Below are 24,934 nucleotides of genomic sequence, written 5' to 3' on the forward strand. Positions count from 1 at the left end.
TGAGGTTGGAGGGGACATGTACTCTTCACACGCAGGACACTTCTAGGAGCCAGGTGGGTCTAAATGGCACTAGGGAACAGTAATCTGGAGCCCATCTTCCCACAGTAATATCAATCCCTCTACTGGATTAGCTGGGTTATGGGATTCTTCATTTGCAAAATGAATAATAATAGGGTTTCTGTAGGAATGAACTAAGAATGTACTTAGAAAACCGTCAGGCACACACGAAGTCTTCAATAAATGTTGGTTGTTATTAGCCAAGTGACATCTGCCAAAGTTCTCTGGAGATCCACACTAGATAGATAATCATAATGAGATGGATATTGGCAAACGTAAACTATATAGAAAATATTGACACACAATAAAACTGTCACAGAAAGAAGAAACAGGTTGGGAAAGGAGACAACGTAAGTTACAGAAGGAGAATTTAAGCAAATGACTGTATGTTCAGGTGCTCTGGGGTGCCTCTCAATTTGGAAACTCCTTTCTCTGAATTTCTGCAGCACTTTGTTTATGGTTCTTATCCCAATCTGTTTTGTTAAATCAAAATTATTCCCATCCTTCCCCTTCGGAGAATGTAGGATCATTGGGATAAATGTTTTCTACATAAACTAAAATGCATTTTACGTAACTAAAATTAAAACTTTTCTTCTTTCCCACCCCTACTCTTTGCCTGGAAACACTGCAAGCTTGAACAGAGGTGATTATATATTCAAACAAAATGAGAAACTAATCCAAAGTTTTATCTTTAAAAGTTTCTGGTAATAGAAGATGATAGATTTCTATACATACATAATTATTTTCTTTCTTTTCTGTATTCTCCCTTCCACAACTCATCGTATTTTTCCGTCCAACTGGGAAGTGATTACCTTTACCAATTTAATCTTCAAATGCTTGTCAAAGTCCCCAAAGTCACTTGCCCTTTACTGTAAGTGGGTTTCCACAGGAACCATGAGCAATGAGTGTATTCCACATTCTTCAGAATGATTTTCAATCCAACTCCTTTATTCTTTGTGCTAACATTCTGTGAGCAACAGTCTCCTTCATTCACTTGCCCCCACAAGTGCGGTTGACCATGTTTTTCATTTGGCACTCAGAACTATGTATCCATTTGGACAGGGAAGGGGGAAGTCAAATCAGTTTTCCATTATTTAATTATATTTAGAATTCATGTGGGGCGCCTGGGTGGCTCAGTCGGTTGAGCGTCCGACTTCAGCTCAGGTCACGATCTCACGGTTCGTGAGTTCGAGCCCCGCGACAGGCTCTGGGCTGATGGCTCAGAGCCTGGAGCCTGCTTCCGATTCTGTCTCCCTCTCTCTCTGCCCCTCCCCCATTCATGCTCTGTCTCTCTCTGTCTCAAAAATAAATAAACATTAAAAAAAATTTTTTTAAATAAAAAAAAAGAATTCATGTTATTATGAATACATGTGCAGTCTTTACAAATCTAGACTATCTGTTTGCACAAGTATCATAGATTCCAAAATACATTTCCAGGAATATGAAATAACTATATTTTTCTTCTTTTTAAAAAATGTCCTTATTTCGGTGCTTCCAATGCCTTAAATGTATGTTTTCTACATAACAATCAACCCCCATTCATTCGGCTGCATCAAAATTGGATGAGCATAAATTTCTATCCATTTCTTACCCTGATATCTAAATAAGCACCATTCATCATAATTTATTTCTAACAGTTATAAATACACAATTTTTTAAAATTAGCATATTCTTCTAAATGATTTTTGTGTTGGGTTTAGGAGACAGCATACTGAAGAATTTTTATTTGTAACTAGTGCTTGCACTAATAGTTCAAAACACAGGACCCTGATTTAAAATCATCTCTAATAACCTCGCTAAAAACAAAACGCCCCATCAGCTCAATTTGTTTAGAAATTTTAACTTTGTAAGGTATGGTGACTTTATGTTATGCTCCAAATATTTTAAGCAGAGGAAGGAAGTGGTGAATTAAAAAACATATATTAATTAATGAATATTTCATCAAGTTGCAAACCAACTGTCTTGAAAACCCTTATATATTATACGTAACTTTACATAAGTCATTTGGTGGCTTCAGCAAGAGGAATATACTCTATTTAAACTGGCTCATGTGATGATCAGGAAATTCTGCTGCGACCCCCCTCTCCAAGCTGACTGAAGGCAGATGGTGCTGACATGTTCAGCTGAGGGAAGCGTTGATCACAGACTATCTGCCAATCAAACACTTGGGAAAGAAATGAGCTCCATCTGTGTTTTAATTACTACAGCAAAACCATCCAGTGTAACTGCCAGAGCTGCACATTTTCATAGAGTACAAGAGACATAACACGTAATTTCTTTCAAAAACTAAAGTAGAAATTGCCATGTACTAGAAAAAAAAAAAAGAGCACTGTCAATTAAGAACAAAATCTAGTGATAGTGTGAATATCTTCTCAAAAATATTTCTATTTTACCTCAGCTTTATGTTATACTCTTTTTCTAAGGCAATTCTAATGTGCATGAGAGAATTATATACACAAAAGAGGTAATCATTGAAAAGTAAAATATGATCCAAATATTCTGGACACCAAAGAGTAATCCTACTAAAATTCAATAAAATGAGAAAATCTCATTTATTGTAATATGCAAATTTATATTATTGTGTTTTTGTAATTACATAGTATATATTATACTTAATATATCTTTAGATTATTATAAAAATTCATGTCAGTAAGAGAAATACCAGAGCTTTCAAAACGTTTCTGGTAAGTGACAGACACCCTGTTCATTTTCTCCCAAATGATATTAGGCTGTTTGGTTATCGTGCTATTATTCTCGTAAATGAGTTCATTCTGGGACTCACCTTATTTCATCACCATGTGGACAGGAAGTGTAGAAGTACAGACAGGACTTGGACTTTGCACTTCCACCCTGGATGTGTTCAGGGGCTCCCCATGACTGGGATGGGCAAGCAAGCAAGAAGAGTATAGGGAGGGATTAAAGGGAAAGAGGTCTCTTTTGCCTTAACATTTTGTATTCTCCCAACTCAGTCTTCCCTGCCACCTCTCACTAGCACCAAATATTTAGCATCAAGGATTATAGAGTAACTTCAGGGATTCACAGCGACCTCAAAGTTTTAGTTACGTTTTGAAGTTTGAGAAACTATAGGAACATACACAAGTAATGACAGTAAAAGGATTTCTAAACTCTAAATGTGCATTATGACAAAATAATTTCATTCATCCGATAAGCATTTATCAAGTGCTTATTATATGCTGGGTTGGAGTAAAGATGAATAAAGATGGCCCCTGCCCTAAAGGATCTCATAGTCTAGCTAAGTGGCCAACACCGTAAGTACCTGAAGGCAAAACAAAAACATGTAATGAGACGTATAAATAAAGTACATGAATGGTGGCAGAGAGGAGGGAAAGAGTAATCTTGTTGGGATTCAGGGGGACTTTCAGAAGGATAAATGCTTTCACTGAGACAAATAAGGCAGAAGTGGGGGAAGACATATCAAATGGGGGGGACAGCATGCAGAAAGGCAGGGACACCTGACAGTTCATAATGTTCCCTCCTGCCTACTTATCTCTTGGGAATGGTGATCTACAGGTCAAATGCAACCAAGAGATTATTTGGCATAGGATCTAAAAGGGACCCATTACAATTAGCCATTTGAAAATTATTGGTGACTTTTTACAGAATAGTCTTAGGTCTGAAGCAGGTTTCAAAATACATGGAAAATGAAGTGGGTAGCAGTTTAGCAGGAAGAGGAGTAGGGGAAAGGTGAAGAGGAAAGGGGAGAGAGCGAGGAAGAGGGGTGAGTATTTAAGAGGAGACAGGGTGGAAAGAAGATTTCAGAACTAAGCAGGCTGAAATCGGACAGAAATGGCTGCTCTTAGTGGGACTGTATAAAGTTTGGTTTATTTTTATAACTAATTGAAGAATTACGTTTCTTCAAAATTATTCATTGAATTATTCTTTTTTTTTTTCAACTTTTTTTTTTTTTTTTTTTTTTTTTATTTATTTGTGGGACAGAGAGAGACAGAGCATGAACGGGGGAGGGACAGAGAGAGAGGGAGACACAGAATCGGAAACAGGCTCCAGGCTCTGAGCCATCAGCCCAGAGCCTGACGCGGGGCTCGAACTCACGGACCGTGAGATCGTGACCTGGCTGAAGTCGGACGCTTAACCGACTGCGCCACCCAGGCGCCCCGCATTGAATTATTCTTGATCAAGTAAAGAACTATTTCCTTTTACATTAAATAACCAAAAATGTTTATACAATCATATGTAACTTTTGCTAATCCAGTTTATTTTTTCTTATCCAAATTATCACCCACCCTTAATGATACCTACCTTCTCATATTTTTTCTCAGTTTTATCCCCAGAACAAGTAATGACAAGACAGTTAATATATACTACCTTTTCACAGCATTGGTAAAGAAATGGTCTTGCCTTGAGCCAATTTTCATATTTGCTATGGAATTCAGATATCAATTCACTATCAGAGTCCCTTGACACAGATAATGAGTATACTAAGAGAAACACTTTCAAAATGTTCTAAAAACACAAAACTTTTAGAAATATATCACAGATCACCATTATCACCCTAAAATCACCACCATTTTATAATTATCAGAACCTTGATCCTCAATCAAATGCTACCTCATCCACATATAAAAGGTAACTAGGTTACCAATCCAACACCAAACAATGAGATGTTTTAATAACTAGATGTTTTTATTTCCTTTTTTTTTTAACTTTAAATTCTTAGAAGACTAGAAACCACATCACCCAACTCCTTTTCCCTGCTCCAAAAAATCATGATTATTTTTTAAGGAAATATGTTCTCCATATAACAAAGTATTTATTAGGCCAACTTACTAAATGTGGAGTAGCACAAAATACATTATACTCTTTGTTATACTGCCACATCAAAGGTTTTTTTTTTTCTCCTCCATACAAGAAAATGTATATGACTTGCTAGATTTTTTTTTTTATTTTAAATTTTTTTATTTTTATTTTTTTAACATTTATTTATTTTTGAGACAGAGAGAGACAGAGCATGAGCAGGGAAGGGTCAGAGAGAGAGGGAAACACAGAATCCGAAATAGGCTCCAGGCTCTGAGCTGTCAGCCCAGAGCCTGATGCAGGGCTTGAACTCACGGACCATGAGATCATGACCTGAGCCGAAGTCGGACGCCCAACCGACTAAGCCACCCAGGCGCCCCTGACTTGCTAGATTTATAATTGCAGCCTGTCATCCAATTAAATAAAACGGCGAGAAGGCAGCTATAATCCATTACAGCAATGGATATAAGGTTCAGGAAATAATAGATTCCTTATGTATGAGAAAGGTGAAAATTTTAAATTAAGAGTAAAAAAGAGGAATATTAGGAAGTGACAGGTGAGTGAAAGGAAATTCTTCGATATTCATAACCTTGGAGTCTAAAAAAATCACTCCAGGCTACCAAAAACCAACTAAAGTAAACTATTTTATGCATCATTGCAAACAACCAGGAAATATTACACAATGTTTTATAATCTTCTATCTAGATACTCTATCTTGCCAGTTGTTCAGATCAAAAACCTTTGGAGTCATCCCCAGTTCTGTTTCTTTCATACCCAATCCTTTCTCTCCACTCCATCTTCAAAGTATATTCAGAATATCTCTCCACTGCTCTCTGGTCCCTAGCACCTTTCACCAAGGTTACCACAGTTCCTCCCAACTGATCATTTCCTTTCCTTGGCCGGGGTGAGCTTTAAGAAAGGCAAATCGGACCAAGTCACTCCCATGTTCAAAACTCCCACTGGCCTCTGCTCTTGCTGGGACTAAAAGGGCCCTGCACCATCTTGTCCCCATTACCTATCTGACCTCATCCCCAGCTACTCACCCTCATTCACCCCATTCCAGACACAGTGACTTCCTTGCTGTTGTTCAAACACATCTGCACACACCCAAGGCCTAGGCCCTTGCTCTTCCCTGTGGCTTAAACACTCTTTACCCAGGCCCCTCGATACCTTGTTTTTTCATCTGTCACCTCCAAAGGTTCAACCATGACCCTCAGTGAGTCATTCTCGGACCACTCAAAATAGAATTGCAAACCCAACCACAAACACTTCATCACTCCCTACCTCTACTGCCTGCTTTGTTATTTTTCTATCGGTGCTAACCATACTCAAACAGTCAATATATTTTAATTATTTGTTTATTGTCAGTTTTACACAACTAGAATACAGACTCCATAAAGGGAGGAATTTTTGTTGGTAGATCAATAGTATTGACACATAGTGGATTTGCAAAAAATATCTGTCGAATGAATCAAATCAGTTCCAGAAACAGACGGTTGCTAATGATACATAAACCTCTTCATTTCTTGTATAGTGGTTAAAAGTTTAGCCTGGTGGAAGTTTTATGAGCTTTCACTGCAACTTATGTTTTAGGTGGAAGACCATCTAACAAGCTACCTCTGAAGTAGAGTCATAACTTCAAAAAAAGACATGTCACCAAAAATCAAAAATAAGAGATAAACCCATTGGTGAGGTCAATAATTTGAATCTATCCTTAAATACCCAGAAGAAATTAATGAGATTATCTATGATGCCCACAAACACTGGCATAGCATGTAAAACAACTTTACTTAAAGCTCCTTGATTATACTACAGAAACATTTTGAATGAGCAAGGACATGCAAACTTCAGTTCTTAAAGACTATATGAAGTCAGAAAATGTAATTTCACAAAGTAATTCATAATGCATTCTGTGACTTTCTTTGCAAACATGACTAAAATAATTCAGTTTCAGTCCTAATGACTGCTCCAAACATGCCAATCCCAACACTACTAATTAGCAGCAAGCAAACACTCTACACTAGACATTATCTCTTTCACCAATACTCCAGGTTGTTGTTAGGCCCAGACTGATTTGGGAATAATTAATGTTTCTGCAATATGCAAATCTAAAGCAGAGTTCACTATATTTCCATTGGCAAATACTAATAAAAGCAGGGTCATCCTTCTACTACCTTTCCCAGAACATCTTCATAGCATGAATTTAAGGGGCAGCAAGCTCCCAAGTTTGGTCAAATGTGCTCTCATCATTGAAGAAACTTGAAATGCGCATGAAAACATTGCATGAATTCATATCTCTTTAAGCTTAAGATTTCCCTAGCCTGAAATCACTTATTTCCCTCAAAATTTGCCTCCTTCAGGATTCCCCATTTCTTCTTACCTTCCCATCAAGGCTGCCATTGGGGATTAAAGAACAGTCATCTTTATCTTTTTATTCCTCCCTTATCACATACAATTGGTTGTCAAAACCTGTAGGTTCCTGTAGCAAGTCCTTAGTTTTCAACTGCATGACCTCATTATCCATTCAATTGGTCTTCTTGTCTCTGGTCTCTCTGTGATATAATCAATTATTCTTTTATGCACTGTTTCATCAACGGTCTCTCTGTCCATCTATCTATTCTCTTACCTACAGGATTAAAGTAAGTGTCAGTCTATTGTGTTTCTACTTAAAGAATTTGAATGGCTCCTAATAGTCCACTGAGTTAAATGTAGATCCCTCCACCTAGGATTTAAGGTCCTCTCTAACAATGCCCCACCATGATTACCCAATCTTACCTCCTTTTAGTTCATTTCAGTAAAGAAAGCAGCAGTTGTCTTATCTCACGAAACACCTATAATCTTTCACTTCAAGTCCTTAGAGCACCTGTAGTGCTAATAAATTCATTTACTCATCCATTTGACAAATAGTTATCTATCCCCTAATATATGCTAAACATTGTTTTCAGAGCTCAAGAGATAGCAGTGAATAAAACAAAGGTTCTTGCCCTCATGGAATTTATGTTCTGGTGGGGAAAGACAGAAAATCAACTCAATCGATAAGAAAAATATGTTAGATGATAAGCACTAAGAAAAAAAAATCGAGAAAGGGAATTAGGGATTACTGGGTACAGTTGGGCGGGACAGGCTGATAATTTTAAATAGGGTGTTAATGGAAGATTTCACAAAGAAGCAAATACCTGAAGGAGGTGAAGGTACAGCCCGGCAGATAACTGGAGGAAGAGCACTCCAGGTGCCGTAAGAGAAAATGTAAAGACCTCAGGTGGGCAACAAGTTTGGCTCACCACAGGGAGAGTGTAGAAATACAGTCCAAGGGGTAGATGGAGACCAGCTTTTTTAGGACTTAACCTCTACCCTGAATACAAGAAGCCACTGGAAGGTTTTGAGAAGAGGAGAGGCACGATCTGACATGTTTTAAAACAATGACCTCGGCCAATATATTGAAATTAGACTGTAAAAGTCAGGAGACAAGTTAAATGCCTGTTGCAAGAATCTAAGCAAGAGTTAATAATGACAGCTTGGATCTGAGTGGCAGTAGCAAATGTGGGGAAAGTGGTCAGCTTCTAGGTAGCATTCACAGGATAAGTAGTAGAAAAGGAAGAGAGGAGAAAAGGATGACTCCAAGGTTTTTGACCCGAGCTACTAAAACAGCACCGTCCAACAGAAGAAACATAGTGTAAGTCACACATGTTAACTTTTAATTTCTTTTTTTTTTAAGTGTTTAGTGATTTATTTTGAGAGAGAGCCTATGAGTGAAGGAGAGGCAGAGGGAGAGAGAGAGAGATAATCCCAAGTAGGCTCCATGATCAGCACGGAGCCTGACGCAGGGCTCGATCCCACACACAACCTTGGGGTCATGACCTGAGCCAAAATCAAGAGTTGGTGGCTTAACTGACTGAGCCACCAGGCGCCCCACTTTTAATTTTCTTATAGTCACATTTTAATAAGTAAAGGACAAAGATGAAATCAATTTTTAAAGTATATCTTAGTTAGCCCAATAAAACAAAATACTATTTCAATAAGTGATCAATATAAAAATTATTAATAAGATATTGTACTTTTTTTCAAATTCTGTGAATTCTGGTGTGTATTTTACATTTACAGCACATTTACTTCAGTCTAGTCACATTTAAGTGTTCAAAAACCACATATGGTTAGTGGCTACCATATTGGGATCTTGCAGAACTAAAATGATTAAGTGGCTTTTTCTTTCCTTTTGTAACACGGATACTAGATGTAATGGGGATGCTAGTTATAGTTTAAATTATAATAGCAAGTCATGGGAGGCAATCCAATATTCACTCATAAGAGTCATTAATAAATTATGGTACAACCAAATAGCTACTAAAAGCAAGATTCCCAAAGAACATTCAAGAGTATACAAAACATGTTCATAGTAAAGTGGGGCAGGGGGTGGGTAGGGAAGGATCAGAGGAAAAAATGGTATATACAAAACGATCTCATGAATAGCAATGAGAAACACACACACACACACACACACACACACACACGTGAGCTTGGAAAGACATATGTCAAAGTGTTAATTAACATTGATCATTTCTGGGATATTTGATAGAGGAAAGACTATAGGAAGAGTATCTGACACAGGGGGATGATCAGAAGTTTTGAATATATTACATTTAGGATGCCTATTAGACTCCCCAAGTGGAATATGTTATCTAGAGTTAAAGAGGGAGGTTCTGATCACTACTATGAATCTGGAAACTGTCAATGTTAGATAGAATTTAAAGGCAAGAAAATGTATGAGATCATTAAGAAACTGGGTTTCAACAGAAAAGAAACCAGGACCAAGGACTGCACCCTAGAATATCCAACATTTAGAGTAAGGAGGACTATAAAGAGTCCTAAGCTCTAAGGAGGTGAAGGACCAGCCAACAAGACTGGGAAGGACAGCAAGTTAGGTTGAAAGAAAACAAAAAGAATGTGGTAGTTGTAGAAGTAGAAAATGAAAATGACCACCCTTTCAAAAGATACTTCAAGTAACATCCAAGGAGAACTGAGAACTGACCAAGGTATTGACTTGAAAGTGAGTCACGGTCCTGACATGAGCAGGTTTGGTGGAGAAGGGGGCTCCAAAAGAAGTGGGTTCAAGACAGACCAGGAGGAAATGAATTGCAGAAAAATTCAACAACCACACTTGAGCATTCTGCTGTGTAGGAGGGCAAAGAAAGACGGTGTATGAGGGTAGAATCGTAGCCTTATGTTCTCAGGTTCTCTCTCCCACTCTGATGTAAGTTTCTTAAAACAGGGATTGTCTGAGCCCAGTATTAACTTTTGCAGCAACGAATTAAAAATACGTGCCTAGCAACAATATAGTAATTTTACACAAGCTGGCATACTGAATGCTGAGGTAAATCAATGGATTAACATGAAAGTTAATTCATGATTCAAATCATCGATTGGTGAAAACTTCAACTCAGGGTAAACACCTCTGAAAAGTAACTGCAATCTGATAATTACTGGGTGTCATGAAGCCTAAGTAAAAATTCCTCAGTGAACACTTTCATCAAGGATGCTTTTTCTTTTTGCCAAATTTCGCATTTAAAAACTACTAACCACTACATTTCTTTGACATTACTGCAAAGATGAAAAAATCCCAAACACTGAAACTTCAGGCAGATAACCAGTGAGTTATCTGCTAGGACACAAAAAGACCATAGACTGTAAACCAAATCAATATAGGAGATTGTTACAGTGAAAAATACAACGACAAGAAAAATCAATTCTTCTTCAAACTTCCAACATTTTACTACGTCTGGGCAAATTTCAGGCTATTGTTTCTGCACAATCAGTCTTTCAACAATGGTTCAATTTTACTGGAAAGTCCTCATAGAGTTAACATATTAGGAGGCAATTCTAGATAACTATTATCAAGCCTAATATATGTTGCTTCTTGGCATAAAAAAAATCTTGGGCTCTTTAAGTTTCATTTAGAAAACACACATTGTTTCTAAATAGTAAGTAAAGAATTCACTTTCCAAGTTTAGCATCCAAGATTGAGAAATGATGGCCAGAGAATGGGCAGGGTAACAGAATAGTTGAGGTGATCTCTAAGAAATGTAAGGTTTTGAGGTTTTTGCACTTGGGTGTTAGCCATTTGAAAAGGATACACTGGTAACTTAGTGCAGAAGTTTCAATGTGCAAATATTGCAATCCATTTTCCTTACCATAAAACGCCTTATGAAACAGTCAAAATAATTCTGCTGGTGCTGCTTCTTTACCTTGTCCTATCAACTTAACAAGACTCCAGTGTCTCAACACAATCAGTGCTCAGTTCCTTTTCCTGGTTTACAAAATCGACCTTCAATTTCTTTTCTCTAGAACCAGTCATGCCTCTTCCTTCTGCCCTGTCTCTCCTTTAATTTTACCTGCCTTCCACCCACAGAAGAGACTGATAACTATACAATCAAGGCTCTGCAGCGGGAGAAAGGGAGAGGCAGAGGCCTCCAAGTGTAGCATGATGCTTTACACTCCATAGGGATCCCATAAACAGGAGGTGGGCTGCTTGCATTAAATATTATAGGAAGCCTAAAGGAAGAGGCAAACAAGAGTAAAGAGAAGGACTGACATAGGAAGCATTCATTGTGAAGTAACTCCATGTATGTCAGCATGTGCATGTTACTTGTGTGGGTAATAAGGAAGAGAAAGACATTCTACAACAGAAAAAACACAAAGAAAGTATGTGAGTTTTAAGTCAGGCAAGTGAGTGGCTCAGTTGGTTAAGCGTCCGACTTCAGTCGGGTCATGATCTCGTGGCTTGTGCGTTTGAGCCCCACACTGGGCTCTGTGCTGACAGCTCAGAGCCTAGAGCCTGCTTCTGATTCTGTCTCCCTATATCTCTGCTCCTCCCCTGTTCACTCTCTCTCTCAAAAATTAAGAAACATCAAAAAAAATTTTTTTAAGTCAGGCAAGTAGGACCAAAAAGGTGGGAGGATAAAATGCTTAACAGCATAACAATAAGTCTGCCACCAAGTAAATACATCAACTCATTTACCGTTTTTTTTTTTTTTTAACATTTTATTTATTTTTGAGACAGGGAGAGACAGAGCATGAATGGGGGAGAGTCAGAGAGAGGGAGACACAGAATCTGAAACAGGCTCCAGGCTCTGAGCTGTCAGCACGGAGCCCGACGCGGGGCTCGAACTCACAGAACGTGAGATCATGACCTGAGCCGAAGTCGGCCGCTTAACCGACTGAGCCACCCAGGCGCCCCTCGTTTACCATTTTTAAAAACATTACTTTTCAGTAGAATGTAAATAAAATGACTTTATCAAATTCCAACTGGAACTTGCCACTTGGTAAAAATAACCATGAAAATAAGACAATATGGGTTATTAAGTGATAAGAAAGTTACTGTCCATATGTAGTTCCTCTTTCAGCGGAAACTCCTTGAAATACAAGGTCACATCGTCCTTTGATTAATTCTGCATTGTGTTTAGTGCACCACCATGCACGTGACAGCATTCAATAGTAATCACTGAGATTGCACTTTGATTGAAGAGGACAAGACTGACCTTTGCCAACAAAGGAAAACAATGCCACCTGACTCCTGTCATACTCTAATATTCCAATTGGTAAGTTACATTCATCTGTCACTGTCTCTCCTAAGACTCTAGGGAAAACTTTAAACTTAACTTGTGGTATGTATTTGGTAACAGAAGGTTTCAATTTAGCTAAATCATTGGTGAGCTCATTCCCTTACTTAGGAATATTGAAGGCCGCATGATGGTCTGCAATTGCCTCCCCTCTCCAACACCCTTGGAACGGGAAGAAAGCACCTGAGAACAGCTCTATTTTCTAGCATGACTGTGGCTAAATCCCAGGAATCAACCTCCTAACCCCCAACATAGGCTTACTTGTTGTAAAGTCATCTAGGATACAAGAAGAACCAGGCATGAGAAGTGGTGCTAAGCTTTCCAGCCTCTTGGCTGGTCTTGTGCTGCCCTCCTCACTGCAACCCCCTGACAGAAGATGGCAAGACTCTCTCCCTGTGCCTTTTGTCATTTAAGTACTGCTGCTCTGACTTTGCCCCCCAGCCCCACCACAGATTTTGCAAGCAGAATGGGAACCATTTATTTCCATTAATACTCGCTCCAAAGAAGGAGTTAATGAAAAAAATTGGTCCATGGTTATAGAATCTTGCTTCCATAGCGGAAATTGACAGAAACAGGGGCATTCCACAAATTAAAATAACAGAACTTTCTTCATAAAAATTTCAATAATTGCTTTCCTTTTTGCAAGGCTCACCTATTTTAAGGACAGAAGTCAAATTAAAGCAACAATTAAAGGAAAACAATGGAATGCAAGGTCAGTGAGGAAAGTGAGTAGAGCTTGTGGTGGTTGTCTGATCTACAAAGGCTTTGGAACAAGAAAGATTTAGGATAACTGCCTAGTTCCATCCTTTCTTTGCTGATTGCCTTTATTCCCATTGCCTGAGAAAATCCCCCTAGAAATAAAACCGTGCTGGTTTTCAAAACAGTCTGTGAGAAATCATAACAATCTTTTAAGTTTCGATTTTGAAGTTTCCTTCCACCTTATCCACCACTCACTGACCACATATGATTCAGAACCTCAAAACTCTCATCTCCATTAATTAGTTCCTTTATCTCTGATTTCTCTCAAAGATAAGCTTTTAAGATAATTTTTAACAAAGTTAAAGGATCGGCAAAGCAACTGAGCCAGTTCAAAATGATTTAAAGATTAAATAGTCTCTTCTATCAGAGAAGGCAGCTGCTCCATGATTTTTTTTTTTTTTAAGGAAACAAAGAGATTTAATCTCTAATGTACTATAGCTGGGGAATTCAGTATTGAGTATTGTGTACACATTTTTTTTAATATTTAAAAGTGTTTGTGTTTTCTTCATTTATATTAGCATTTAACACATACTATTGATAAAAGTAAACATTGAAGTGAGTTTAATATGAGCATGAAGAAACTTTCAACTAAATTTTTAGAGATATTTTCTATAGATGCACAGCTATTTTGTTGTTTATCAAATTGTTTAGCTGATTTTATTTTCAACTTCATTGTCAAATAACACCTTTCTTTTAATAATGATATTTTTATTGAAAAATAAATCCCATGATGGGATGAAATCAGATTATGCTTTTATATAGAATCCTAAGGATGTTGCACCCCTCTAGTACCAAAATGACCCATAGTTACTTCTTGCAAAGAAATGTGCCTTCCACAAGCTCATGTCTTCTAAGCAAGGGTCGTAAGGTAGTGTTCAGTTTTCCTTAGAAAATGATTCCAAAAATAAAAAGGAATATGAGAAAGAATATAGCTGATTTTCTTCCCATTCTTTTCCTTCAGAGAACCACAGCAAAAAGTAATTTTAGGCTTTCTGTCCAAAAGTAATATGCTACAGTTCTCTCTCCTCTGCATCTTTTACCACTGGTGTTTAGCAAAGAAGTTTTAAAAACTACTGTTAGATATAAATGACCTAATGCTTAGTATGGATGGATACATGTGCCATGAATTGGCTCAAATCTATGATAAACACAGGATATGAACAATAAAATAAACTATTTTTGCAGCTGTTGGCCTCAAGTCTAGTGTTATTGATTGTGGGAATATATTGTGCCTTTCCTAGGAAACCAGTTAGGGCATACCTGTCAGATTCATCTGCTGTGTCTTTTGACGCAAATGGCTTAACGGCAGATCAATGAATGACAGCGTTATTCAAAACTCAGGGTTACCAGGGCTCACCTTTGCGTCTGGCAGCCCCACCATTACCCTTCAGTATCTAAAGAAACCCAGGATGATTCACATACGAGGTAACTAATGGAATTTTTGCATTCCCAAATCAGTTTTGTTTAATTAACTTCATTTGACATGAGCCGTTCACTAAAAATATTAAACTGAGAATTGTGTCACTTTATAAGGCTCAGATCCATACCTCAGAGTTTTAAATGTTTGAATTGGTGAAACACTACTCTCTAATCTGATTTTTCCTCATTAATTATGCAGGGGATGGCTGCACCCACCGAATTAGGTCAAAATTTCATAGTGTCTGTAGGCAATCACCAGTTTAACTTATAGTTGTCAATAAAAATATCCAAGGTGTGAATTTAATGTTGATAAAATCAGCCATACATTTTGTAAGCTTTCTGTGGTGGGCAGGATAAGGTCTCGAAAGATGCCTCTTTCCTAATCCCTAGAACTTGTAAATATGCTGCTTTACAGGACAGAAAGGACTTTGCAGATGTGATTAAGGTTAAGGACCTTAAAATGGAGAGATTATCCTGGGTTATAAAATCAGCCTAATCTAATCATATGAATTCTTTAAAAGTCGAGACTCTGCCCCAATTGCAGAGAACCAGAGAGATGGCTGCATGAGGATTCCTTCAGCATTTGCTAGCTGTACAGAGGAAGGAAAGTGGCCATGAGCCAAAGAATACAGGCAGTTCGTAGAAGCTGGAAAAGATGGGAAATGGATTCTCGCCTAGAGCCTCCAGAATGGAATGTAGCCTTTCTGATACTTTGACTTTGTAGTCCATTGAGAGCTGTGCCAGACTACTAACCAACAGATCTATAAAATACCGTATTCTTTAAGCCACCATGTTGGCTAAATGTGTTACAGCAACACATGAAAACTAATAAACTCCCTACTTATTATATTGTTGTAATCCTTCCTTTTGCAGGGGAGAAGTAGGTTGAAAAGTTGACTAGGAAAAAGGGCTCACCTCCAACTAGGGAGAATGCTGCCATGATAATGAAAACCGGCCTATGAGAGTGTGGGCGTCCAGATTCTAGCCCTGGCTATGCCATTAAAAGAACAAAAAAACAAAACAAACAATAACAAAAAAAAAAAAATTGGGGCAAAGCACTTAACCAGTCCCTTACAAGTTGAACCGCTTTCTCTCAATGGAAAAAAGAATGTTTATTTTCAGGTCTATCTTCTCCAAACAGCTTCTTCCAATTCTTTTGGATACTAGTTTCATTTAGCTTGTTGTCTTTCTGGTGACAACCAAAGTGATGCTTCTCCTGCCATTGTCCATCGTCTCATGATGGCAAACTCTACAGACCTGCCATTTTCATATTTCGAGCAAGAACAAGTTTGAGTATCTGTCAAACTTAAAACATTCTTATTATGGCATAGGAATAAAATGAAAGAATAAAATGAAAACTCTCCTAAGACAATTTTTAAAACCCCCTGCCTAAAACTGCTTGGAATTACTTCTTAACTCAAGGATAAAAGAAACTGTAATCTTCACAGCATACTCTCTATAAACTGCCACCCATATCTGTTAAGTCAGCAGGAAAATATCTTCATGGTTATATTAAGGGCTCAAAATTACAGAAGTATTTTTTAATTACAGTTAGTTACTCAATAGATTAAATTATATCACCCAAAACATTAATACAACAATGAGCAAAAATTTCATGGAACATAGCCTGGATATAAAAGTTTCGTTTTTAACACAAGCATTTGGAAAGAGGTTTTCAATAAAAGAATTTTTCAAAGTATGAAAACACTTTACACTGACTTAATTTCTTTAGTATTTAACCTACCATGATCTAAGTTATGCAATATATGTAGTAAGGTAATTATGTAATGTAATATTAATGTAATGTAATTTATTAATTACATTAATGTAATGTAAAAATGTAATATATGTAATACATATCTCAATATGTAAATAAGTCATAATATCTCTCTACTTCTCAGGAACTTTTTAAAAAAGATTTTATTTTTAAGTAATCTCTATACCCAATGCAGGGCTCAAATCCACAATCCTGAGATCAAGAGCCACAGCCCTACTGACTAAGCCAGCCAAGTGCCCCAGGAATTTTTTTTGATAGCAATTAACTAGCAAATTTTCAAACACATGAACAGGATTAAGTATTCTAAACATAAAGTAATTAAAAGTCAAAGTAGTTTAGCATGTTTTCAGAATAGAACTCATAAATAAGCATTTATGATACTTAAGACAGAAATTCTTCACGTACAAGTAGTTAAATTTAAATTTTTTAACCTTTTTTTCACACTCCCTCACAACTCTATTTCTCACAGATTCTCTGTAGAAAGGTGAGTGAAGGGTATCACCAGTCCACTAAGTATCACACAAAAACAAAGGAGGGTATATTCTAGAAGATTCCGAAAATAAAACAAAAATTTTAATCAATGTCTCTCTAGGAATGGACTAAACCATTTAAACCATTGACCCACATCTCAAAAGAGCCACCTGTTTACTTCCACACACAATGAAGGTTCAGTTACATTAAAATTGGGGGAGAGGGGCTCTCTACTCCATCCACTCTACTCTTTTTCTTTCTTTCTCTTGCAAAGCTATCCATTAATTAATTAGAAACTGCCTTCACCTACCAACTTCATTTATACACAGTAGCATGGTCTGCATAGACATACTCAACCAGTCCTGTGGAAATCAAGAAGAGGAAATAAATGCAAGACTAATCTTGTCATATGGACAGAACTCTCATAATGCATCGAGACTCAGAAGCAGGCTGGGAGGAAGAAACCTGCCTTGTGTGTCATCATTTATTGTCTATTGAAGAGGCATACCATAGTAGAAAAATTGAAACACAAAACTAACTTTTCAAGGGAAATGTTTGTTCATGGCTCTTCTAGGAGAATGTTGTAAGTGGTTCTAAAGTATTCTTGTCATAGAGCTGAACTCAGCTGGCTTATCATTAAGAAGCATGAATATGCATTAAAGGAAAACTTTTATAAAGCCCTAATTTCATTTAACATGACAATAGGAGCATTGTTTTTACTATCAAATTGTGAGTTATTTAGAAAAGCATTAAAAGCATAAGTATGAAATGGTAGTTATTAATATACTTGAAGCTTCTTCATACATCTCCCTGTAACTGAATCTTTGTTGCTATAATGGAAGTTTTAATTTCTCTAACAATGCAAATTCTCAATGTAACCTGGCCCTTCTTTTCTAGTATCTGCCCATGTCATCTTGACCTTTAAAATTTTAATATTTAAACTGGATAAAATATACAAACTACCAATAAAAATATATAATTTACAGACTTAAAAACAGTGACGCTTGTCAAAATATTTTAGGGAATTTATGTATTTCAAATAATTTGTAATCAAAAGCCCTACTGTGTTTGCTAATGCTGCTTACCAGGGAGAGCAGCAAGCATTACATTGTGCATTCAGTTATTTTTATAAGCCTATCTCACATGCGTACACACACACACACACACACACTTTGAGTACAAAATGTAAGTCTATTCCAGGTAATTGGATGAAATGCTCCCATATAGTATGATTTCAGTTATTAGTATATCTTAGAAAGAAGAAACCATTCACATCCCTAAAACAGAATAATAGAGGCATTTAGTAATTCTCTGATATGCAAAACAAGGCACTCACCTTCCATTTCTAGGGACGTCTGAAAGTGCGCTGGAAACCGAGCAACGGGAGAGGGGCTTTATTGCGGGGTGAATCATCCCCACGTAAAAGCTCTGAACAACCCCTGTATGCATACTGACATCATCAGGAGAGACTTGGAGGCAGAGGATACTATGGTAACCAAGCAATGTGCTGGGAGACAGAAGCCTTTAATTGCTTTAACAACTTCCTGGGGCTCAAGCTACCAGGCTCAGATTTGCTAAGTGGGAAGTGAAGATTGTCACAGAAGCGGCAAATGTGACACAGAGCAAGGGGACTCAGTGAATTTTGAATCTATTCATTGAGACGCGACTTTTTAATGACAAATGTCATTACATGATTCCACTAGCAATATTCATCTCACAGCTGAAGCTCTGACAAAGTCACAGGTCAATAAATAATGCTCCCAGGTAGCAACAGTGTAAGTATTCATAGATGGTTTTCTCACTTAACGAGCATTAATATTATTGCATTACAAACATCCTTTTCCTTGAAGATGAATACTTGATTCCATTTGAAAAGAAAGCTCACATCTGTGCCTTCAGAGGTCAATGTGCTGATAACAATGAAAACTGATTCTATTTACTTCTCCAGGAGGCAGCAGCTGCCCGTTCCATTTATCTCCAAGCTCCAGGAAAGCCTTGCCAATACATCACTTATCCAGGAAACACCTCCAGCGAAATGCCTAATTATGACACCCAGATAAAATCAGAAGAAATCTGCTGTCTTACTGCCACACAGTCTTTTTGATTAAGTCTCTTCTATCACACGCAGAATTACTTCTACTTCTAACATTCCCTAAAACTACACATAACTTAAATCTCCCTTTGAACTATTTGTCCTCCTCCACATCTGTCACCCACGTTCGTGGGAATACAATCCCTTTAAAAAATACCAGGTTTAAAGTAATTGCTTAAAATAACAACACTTCAACATCAGACTGAATCTGTAATGATATACCATGTTTATTCGATCAGATGTGATGCTTTAATAAGTATACAATTTATCATCTGTGCTATAAAAACTATTGTTTTCTTCTCCATGAAGATTGGATTGACATGTTTTTTAAACAATACCCTGGTCTAATTTTACTACTGCAAATACTGTAATTGTAACGCAAGTAACTTGGCAGATCGTCTTTAAGATATTCATAACACAATAAAAAATGAAGGTTGTCATTCTGTACAGTATACTTAGATCTAAGCTACTTCAAAGAAACTATTATTATCTCTATTTCAATCTAGATGAGGTGCGGCCTGCCTTTTAATGTTTCCCTTGTGAGTAAACAGTGTACAAATGCATAGCGATAATACTGCTTAAAAAAATAGTAAAATAGAATACAACAGCACCGATTTACAACCCGGAATAATGTAGAGAATTTATACTCATTGACAAGTTGGACTTTTCACTGCTTGTAGAGGTTAGGGAGAATTGTGAAAGTAGAATAGTCAGCTGTCACAAAAAAACATGAAATTCAGGGTTCCTTAACTTTGGTAAGATGAAAAAGCCTTCCAACAAAATGGAATTACTCCCTTCATTTCACTTGTTCTTCCTGAGATCCTCAGTTTGAGAAGCAAAATATGCACACTTTATCATGATATAAATGAAAATGTAAATACATATGCAAAGTGTATCATGATATAAGTGACAATAGTTATATATATATATATATATACACACACACACACACACACACATATATATACATATATATTATATGTGTGATTCATGTTTTAAAATAAATGTGTTTGCTTACCTGAATATGCATTGGAAAATATCTAGAAGTTACATATCCAATTACAGACTGAGAGTATGCTCCAATTTTTACTTTATATAATAGTTTTATACTTTTAAGTGTTTTTCTTACCCATGGATATGAATTACAACTGTAATTCAAAAAATGGAAAATGTGTTTGAACTTGTTATTCTATTCTACTTGCTCTCAGAGAAGACCAATGACAGCTTTAGTGGACTATATCCTAATATGCCAGCCAGACAATTTTAAGGTTGCTTTAAACAGTTCTCAGAAGGAAGATGATCCACCTGTCTAAACAGAATTGGATGGGAAAAGCAAATAAAGGCTATCTGGACAACACACACACAAAAGGGAGAAGGTGAATGGACTTTTGAAGAAAATTGACAATCAAAAAGGAATAGTCCAACAGTAAAGCTAGTTTGTTACATTTTTTAAAAAGGTACAGCTTAAAAAACAGTATATCCAAAAGTAAGGCCAAAGCAAGAGATTTCCGACCAAAGGGCTGAACGCAACATGGAAGACCACCAGCAGGAATAGAAATCAAGTGTCACTGAGACAAATGGCCCCAGGTAGCCAGATTATGGGTCTTATTAAAGATGCCTACTTTAGGGGCACCTGGGTGGCTCAGTCGGTTAAGCATCCGACTTCGGCTCAGGTCATGATCTCGTGGTTTGTGGATTAGAACCCCGCATCGGGTTCTGTGCTGACAGCTCGGAGCCTGGAGCCTGCTTCAGATTCTGTGTCTCCCTCTCTCTCTGCCCCTCCCCTGCTTGCATTCTGTCTCTCTCTCTCTAAAATAAATAAACATTAAAAAATAAAGTTAAAAGATGTCTACTTTACAGAAAAGAAGCGTAATCTCTCCAACTTCCATTCCCTAACTCCAGGCTTCATTTAGTTTTTATTCTCCTTTTAATCTACAAATCATTTTCTCATCAGTGTTCTATTTCCTCTTGCCACTCCAATACACTTTATAATCAGTGCATTCTCACCACCTTCTTAGAGAAGATTATAAACGCTTTCCTAAATTGACAACTTTGTACAAAAATCACTACCTCTTCCTTGGATCCCTGAGGATCTCACAGAGAAGCCCTGTGAAGTACACACCTACATTAAGCCACTCACAGCACAGAGCTGGGATCAGGGACAGAATCTACCCAATGACAGCATGAGCTCCACCAAGCTCTGACATATTCTTGCTGGATAACTGTACACCCCTTTAATTTGTCCTAAACATCAGAAAATCCACTTCTTATTTCCTAGCAGATCCCAAGGCTTCACAGATAACCAACAATATCATAATTTCTCAAACTGAAAGAAAACCAAAGTTAGAAGGTGAAAATACTCTTCCAAAAACAACAACAACAACAACAACAACAAAAGACAGCACTTTTCCCAAAGAAGTCACCCCTTGACTACCAAAGTATGATCAATCTCATATAATTCCCATGCAACCACCGTAATCCTTAAATCAAAGTTTAGTGTTCAACAAGGCCCTGAGCTGACCCTGTTTCTTAAACTAAAGTAAATTTATGTTGGCAGGTGCTGATTCAGAAGCAAATGGGGGTTAAAGTGCCACTTATGAGGAGATGTTCGGCCAGGATTTCTAAAGCCTTAATAGTCAGCCACAGTAGCCAGCCTACCTCCTCCCCCAAATCACTTTTCTGATGATATATATAAACACCCTTAATCCCAAATCAGCTCTGCCTCATAATTTACATTGAATTTCTAGCCCAGATGAGCAATGTTCTTGGCTCCTCTGGTCTTAATACAACCCTTTTCCTAATTTCAGTTAAACATACTATAAGTACAAAAACAATCAAAAATGACAGTGGCATATGGGATTATACTAGCATTTGGGTTCAAATTAGTTCACTAAAACAAATTCATACTGATTTAATTAAAAGAAAAAAAAAGTATCACAAGAAAGTATCACTTCCAATGGCAAAAGGGTTGTAACTCCCCATTGTCCTTAAGTCCAGTCAGGGGCCAAATTTCAGTGATCTATCTCCTTTCTGTTCCTGTCCCATAGTTGCCCCTCTAGTGCAGCCTTCTCCATCAGTCCTCCCATAGTGCTGTGGTCTCGGGTCTCCCTGACTTCAGTGTCTTGCTCACTTCTTTAATCATTTCATGCATCACTGTGTCCTTAATGAGTCATCACAAAACATTTTCTTACCAGGTTACCACAAAAATCCAACATCTTAACAGGCCCCTTGTGAGCCACGGAATCAACCGCAGATTTCACAGCTTCACTATAAACCCATCTTTGTCAAACCTACCTCCTTGAGCTACATAGTCAATGAACTAAATACAGCCAATGAGGTACATACAGCTGGTGAGGCACACTAATATGTCCTCATCCTTTCCCTCCTCCAGGCCTTTGAACTTTCTGTCTCTTCCTCATGAAATCCCACACCTACTTCCTGATCCACAACTCCTGTCTCTCCTCCCTATCAATCTAACAATCCTCTACGGCCCATCTCTTCCATCAGGAATGGGTTCTTCCTCAGAAACACCAGTGTTCTCTATCTTACTAACTGCATTTAAAGCATTCCACTGTCTAGTTCTTAGCATGTGTCTTATCTCCCTGCTCCATTTAACCTTCTGAAAGGTAGAGACAAAAGTCTGTATTTGCCTCTTATTCTCTATATGGCACCTTGCCTTGCATCTGGCATTCATTCAATAAATACTTATCGGATAAATGAACAAAAATTTATTATGTCTTAATTTTTTTTTCATTTTCCAGAGTGCTTAAGATGAAATTATTGCACTTAATCTTTGAAACAAGCTAGCAGGGTAGGTAGCATAAAGTAGAAATTGGAATTTCACTTTTAGAAGTAAAAATAAGAAGCAGAAGCTCAGAATGATGCCATGAATTCTCTTGTGTCACACAGCTTCTAGATTCCCTGATTTCCCAACATGTTCCCCACCTGGACATCCACTACTTCTAATGGCAGCCAGAAAGGAGGTGCCCTCATATTCCTACACAGTGGATCTGCTGTTTCTGAAGAATTCAGGCCAAAATGGCCTTAATTTTTCTATCTTACCAATGATCCATGGCATAGTCATGCATTCACCATAATATTCTCAAGTCAATTTACAAGGCTTGGGAGAAACATCTTTTGTTACAATTTATCTTCCCTATATCTAGCTACCATCATAGGAAGGCTGCTTCCTCTGTTTCATCCTACCTTCTCAGAGTAACTGATACGCTGGGCAAGCCCCTGACTTTGCTAAACATCAGTTCCTCATTTTCAAACAGGGAAGAAGAGTGCTACCTCGTATTGTAGTTATGAAGACAAAGATAAGGCACAAAGTACCAGCACAACACAAACACTCAGTAAGTAGTAGTTATTAAAGTTAACGAAAATGAACAAAACCAGAGAAGCAGATTATACAACCATCTCTGAAAAGCTTCCTTTGTATTCCAGAAAAGTGTTGTAATTAGGTGATGAGGAAGTAGAAACTGACCAAGTAAGGGCCCTTAAGAACTTGACTAATCAAGTAGCCGGCAGGGGTGGGAGCGGGAGTGGGGGTGGGGGTGGGTGGGGGCTCAGTCTTTTGGTGTTTAAAATGGGGATGTTGGTCTTTTCCAGCTAATATTCCATGTGTGGAAGCATTCTATAGAATGCAGTTTTTTTCATTTCCTCCCCACAGATATCTGCCCTCTTTTGTAACCAAGCCCAGCAGAGTACCCAATGTGTGGATTTTTTTCTCACTTTATGTAACAGACTGAAATTATTCAAAGTTTTATCCTTAAAGAATTTTAATTTTGCTTTCATTTAAAGATCCAGAACTAGATCTTTATACTACCTCTGAACTCACTCAAGAGTCAATTAATGTTTTCCCAAAGCTAAACACAGATTATAAAGCCTTCAATGTTTTGAATCTAAAAGTCAAAGGAATTACAGATGATGGCTTAGTCTAATAGCAAAAAGTTATTTCAACATTTCGTGATTCTAATTTTGATTATGATTCCCAGAGGAAGCTCTGGATTAAGTTCTAATACACTTTTTCTAAAGAAGCCAGTTTAAAATAAATTCCCATTTTAGTCTCTCAATTAGTGGAACTTTAAAATACATTTTCCCTAGGATACAAATAAAGAACTCTGAAGGAAATGTAGAGCATTTGTATGAATCACAGCATAGATATTGTTTTCGTGAAATAAAAGGGAGCATAAGCAGGGTTAAAGAAGCTGCCTGCAGTCTAAGGAGACCAACGGAGCTGAAAGGGTCTGACAGCAGGATGTGGGTTATAATGCTTCTGAATGAAATCCTTTTGTGCAAGGGTCTCACAGAGGGCATCCAGGCAGGACTGCGTGTTTGGATTGAAATTAATCAACCGGTCAGTTCCACAATGCTAAGATTCCTTCCGTTTAACTGATTAAGGCAGGTTTACAGGCAGCTCCCAAATGATGTCAATAGCTTCTAAAAGGTCAAATGCAGCAACACACAGCAAATGTCCTAGAGTAAAAAGCACCAATAACTTCTTCCTCTATAATTTGCTGGGTGTGACTCATTATGCAGTGGATTATCCCTTTTTAATCAACTGCCCTGGTTTTCTTTTTCTGTTCATTTTCCCCCAAAAGCTACAACATATTTCTACATTTAAATGATATATATACATTACAAGATTGCCTATTGTATTCTACAGTGTGTCGGACTAAAACGATATAAGTGGTCCAGCTTCAGCATCACATTTTGCATGGGGGTTAGAGGATGGAGCAGAAAAGGGCAGAAGCCAAACTATTCTAGTCTAGTCAATAGGGGCCAACTACAAGCAAACCATTATCTGTGTGATTACAGCAAATTCACACACAAAAAGCTACAGCCCTAATAAATGCCACTGTCAAGTAATAGATGCTCAGGATATAGCATTACGAAAGAGGAAGAACCACACCAGGTGGAAAATTACATCTGGGTTCAAAACTATGAATTCTAGCCCTTCAAGAGCTTCTT

General features: G+C 37.5%; 1 protein-coding gene across 17 annotated transcripts in view; it reads right to left on the minus strand.

The window, feature by feature from the left end:
- PAM (peptidylglycine alpha-amidating monooxygenase) overlaps window positions 1-24,934 on the minus strand; it is a 286,781-nt gene that overhangs the window by 215,950 nt on the left and 45,897 nt on the right. The window lies entirely within an intron of this gene.

The sequence above is a fragment of the Panthera onca genome, chromosome A1, assembly GCF_046562875.1.
Source record: "Panthera onca isolate mPanOnc1 chromosome A1, mPanOnc1 haplotype 2, whole genome shotgun sequence".
In the NCBI taxonomy this organism is placed as follows: Eukaryota; Metazoa; Chordata; class Mammalia; order Carnivora; family Felidae; genus Panthera; species Panthera onca.